The sequence below is a fragment of the Sorex araneus genome, chromosome 11, assembly GCF_027595985.1.
Source record: "Sorex araneus isolate mSorAra2 chromosome 11, mSorAra2.pri, whole genome shotgun sequence".
Taxonomy (NCBI): domain Eukaryota; kingdom Metazoa; phylum Chordata; class Mammalia; order Eulipotyphla; family Soricidae; genus Sorex; species Sorex araneus.
This window is the reverse complement of record NC_073312.1, coordinates 37514333-37518887: the sequence shown is the minus strand read 5'-3', so window position 1 is coordinate 37518887 and position 4555 is coordinate 37514333.

Below are 4555 nucleotides of genomic sequence, written 5' to 3'. Positions count from 1 at the left end.
AAGAATGCCCTCGCCCTCTGCAACTCAGGCCAGCCTGGAGCTGCTGCTTCCTGAGATCAGGCTGATTACGGCTGAGCTGGAGGAAGCCTAGAGCTGGCAATTAACCATTTCTGGCTGGGAGGAGGGAGGTGTTAAGCTAGCCCAGGCCCTCCCTTTAGAGTCCTGGGGTAGCTCCAAGAGCATCACACCTGGACCCCAGACCTGCAGTGCCCAGAGACAACAGTATTCAGGCAGGACTATGTTTGTGTGCCTGTGGTGAGAGGGATATACCTTTAAATCAAAGAAACAACATTTGAAATTAGTTCCCTGCTTCTATTATGCATCAAGGTGGACTAGAAAGCTTTTAGTCTGTGGTGGATTTGGATCGCGACCAGATATACTTAGCTCAGGCCCATGCCACACACACGGACCTTTCTTTATCCCTTACCTGCATCCCTGACTTGTGATGTGGGAAATCACTATGATGTCTTGGAGGGGAGTTGCTATGCCAATAATTAACTGGGTGACCTTGGATAAAAACATTTATGTGCTATAGTGACTTTCATAGAAAATAAATGAGAGGGTTTGACTGGGTTGATGGTTCTCTAAGCGTATTCTGACAAAAGCCTAGTCTCTAAAATTGGACAGTGGAGGGAGTTCAGTAATTCTCAATTTATAACTGATGGAGGGGATTAAATGGCTTCATGCTTTTGTTTTCCTCCCAAATCCTTTTCCAAAGTCTTTTACTACTTGGAGTAGATAGTAAGACAACCTAATAAATTAGGGGTAAAAGAATATAATCAAATCAAATTCTGTTAATGGAAAACTTAGATTTTTCCTTGGTTGAGAATTTGTAGGATCCTTTCCCCTCCTCTACTAGGAATTTAGGGTTACTGAGTAACACCCATCACAATGCTCCAAAGAACTCCCATTCATCTTTAACTTCTTCTTTGTGCTCTGCTTCCCTTATCTGTTAATTGTTCATTTACCCTAATCAGAACCTGTGACTTATAAAGTCAGATTCTTCAGAGATCTCTGAATTTTGTATTTGTAAGTGCTTTTGTATTTTTAAGTGTTTTTGCATTTGTAAGCGTATTTTGTATTGCTTTCCTTTTTTCCTTTATGTCTTTTGCAGTTTACTTTAGAGTAATGTCATTTTTGTATGAACACAGGAAGACAGTTAATGCTATGCTCTTGTTACTTGAGAGTTAATTGACTCCAAATAATATTTACTCCAGGGCATCTGTCATATTCACTCCACATAAGCCTCAATTTCCCTTAGTTTCTAGCACCCCATAAAGAGGGTCCTGAAGAAGGGGCTTGGACAGATCCAGGGCAAGCTATGAACTACACTGGCATCAAAAAGGGACAGGTCAAATGCCATAAAACTTATAAATTAAAAGCACAGTCATGGACAGTCAGTCTGTCATGACCCAAAGAGAAGTGACTGCATGAGGACCTTTCAGAGATTAGGAAGATTTAATCTGGCCTGAGGACTGTAGTCTGGGATATATATTGAGATGTCCCCAAGAGAGCCACCCTATAAGGTTAATAATCTCTTGATGTGTCCATAAAAGATGACTAGATAGATTATTCACTATATCACTGTATCACTGTCATCCTATTGCTCATCAATTTGCTCGGTGGCTCCAGTAATGTCTCCATTGTGAGACTTGTTGTTACTGTTTTCGGCATATCGAATATGTCACAGGTCACTTGCCAGGCTCTGCTGTGCAGATGAGATACTCTCGGTAGCTTGCCGGGTTGTCCAAGAGGGGTGGAGGAATCGAACCCAGGTTGGCCGCATGCAAGGCAAACACCCTAACCACTGTATTATTAAGAAGTAAACTTAAAGTGATTGTTTAAGGGGCTGGAGTGATAGCACAGTGGGTAGGGCATTTGCCTTGCGCATCTGACCTGGGTTTGATTCCCAACATTCCATATGGTCCCCCGAGCACAGCCCGGAGTAATTCCTGAGTGCAGAGTCAGGAATAACCTCTGTGCATTGCTGGATGTGACCCCCCTACCCCCAAAAAAGATGATTATTTAAATGGATATGGGCAAAAGAAAGGAGAAATATGCCCTTAGATAAAATTCTGCCCTTGAGTGGATCTCCTAGAGATCTTTGTCTTAGATCTCCCTGAGATCTTTGTCTTAGAAGAGCTTCCCCAGAAGGAAGCATGTTTACATATGTTGATTGTGCAATCTAGTTGCTACCCCCAACCATTGGTGATTGTTTTCTATAACTAAGGCCGTGAGGTTGGGGATGAAGGGACTAGCATGAGAGTAGGAGACTGGAATGAGAGGCAGTGTGAGCTTGGAATGGGGATGGAGGATGGAATAAAGGCAACCTATCACCAACCAGCCTTGCCCTGTTTCCTCCTTTATGCATCTGGTGACAGTGGCAGGCCAGGGTGGGTAAGCAACTCATGGTCACTGAACGCATGTGGAGAGCACCTACACATTTTGTGAATACAAAGGATTTATAGACTTAGACACTTTGCTGACATTTTAAAATTTACTGATCATTTATTAATATAATTTCATGGCAATAAAATTAATGTAATTTATGAATTCATAGTATTCTATAGATTCTCCTTTTAAAATTTCCCCTGAGTGCTCATGTGAGTTTTAAAACTAATTTCAGTTTTAAAATTAGTAAAGATGTATTATTTGACATTTATTTATTGGAGAAACTGAGTTTACTAGTAGACTTCAGGTTGTCTGGGACTTTCATCTTTATATCAGCCAATTTCTATTTTGGGGTATCTGGTACCTGGTTCCTGACAATCTTTTTTTCTAAGTCTTGAGAGGTCTAAGGAATGTGACAACTAACCAGATCTCTCCTTTTCCTGAGGAGCTCCATGGGGATTAACTCATGATTAACAAAACTTGCATATCAACACTGAACTTCCCCATTTTTTATGGCTTTTGACACCTACTTATCCTTTCTTCTGTGTGATAGTACAAGGGTCTTTGGGGCACACAATGAGCTGCAAAAAAAGGGGTTTCTGAGATGAAAGATCAGTGACCCTTTGGATTCATATTCTTCAGGGTCCTTATTCATAGATCTTGAGATGCTCTTACCAGCTCCACTTAATAACTAACTTCTTTGCTCATAGCAAATCTGGTATTTTCAGGCTCAGAAGACACATTTCTGATTCATGGGTCCTTGCAATTACCTTCTTTTCTTAGTGACTTTGCTGTAGAAGGAGCAGATGATCCAAGTCTATACAAACAGCTTGAAAGGAACATGTGCTAGTGTACTTACAGAAGAGGACCCCTCACTTTGAACAAGAGGCCTGATGAGGTGCTCTTCTTATTCCCTTTGGACATGCCTATGTTGTGACGGACAGCTTGCTGTGATGAGGTATTTAGGCAAAAGTTACCCCAGCATCTGGTATCTGCCCAGTGAGATGGAGAGCCACACAGGGCTCTGGATGACCTCATGGAGCTGCTAAATGCACCTGTTTTTAAGCATTAGTGTGGTAAACACAGAGTTAAGTGTAGCTGAAGCCTTTTTTGTTTGACATAGTAGGTAGTGTATGAACTGGTTTCTCTAAGGTTCTTTTTTCTAGGAAGCTCTTTGCTGTCCATTATATTTAGGGTGTGAAGAAACTAAGAAGTCTGAGAGTTGAGGGCGCTTTTATATCTTTGAAAGTACCCTTACCTTACGGGGGCTGCCTCTTCTGAGGGGTACAAGGCAGAGAGGTGTTATACTGATGATAGAAGGAGGGTGGAGCATGCTGTAAAAACAAACTATGGAGGAATCTTTGGAAGAAGTTGTAGAGACAACTCTGGCAGAATTTATGACCCTCTTGCTACCATTAAGCCATTTGTAGAGCTCCGTGGGGAAAAGATGAAACCTGGCTGGCAGACAAGTTCTTTTGGTGTCTCAGGATTCAGAGAAAGGATTGCCAGGAACCAGGGGCTGCAGCTCAAAAATAGAAGCTGACTAAGAGAGTGGTGAAGATCCCAGATATCCAGGTCTAACCTTGAGTCACTAATGGACCCAGAGGAAAAAGTGTCATTTCCTGAGGAAATCAGTGGAGTGGCCAGAGAACACATCAAGGCAGAAGCCAGAGAGAATGGATGGAGAGGATAGAGCTGTGGGTGGCTGTGAGGGAGGCAGGGACCTGCAATAAGAGTGTGGAAAAGTACTTGGGATGACAAAAAGGGCGTGTCAGATTGCAGTTGTTAAGGAGGACAACTGCTAGGGATCCTGCTGCTCAGGCCAGAAGTGAGATCTGGATCTTGTGCAAAGACACAATTTCAACTTCAGAGCATCCTGAGGAGTCCGTACACATCCTAGTGAGTGGACATTGTAGGGAAAAACTTTTTGCTCCAAGTAGGGGAAGGTGTTCTAAAGATCCTTCTCCAACTGATTAAATGTGCCCTTGTGATAGTTCATGAACTCCTTGGCGACCCTGTCAGTACTTGGGAGCTGGCACTGTGGAAAGTTCTCAAGCACTGCTAGAAGATTCCATCTGAGGAATTTGGTGTCTCTGATCCTGAAAAGAACCCCAGAAAGCACTTTGAGAATTGTCTAGGATGCCACATGTAATAAGCACTAGAA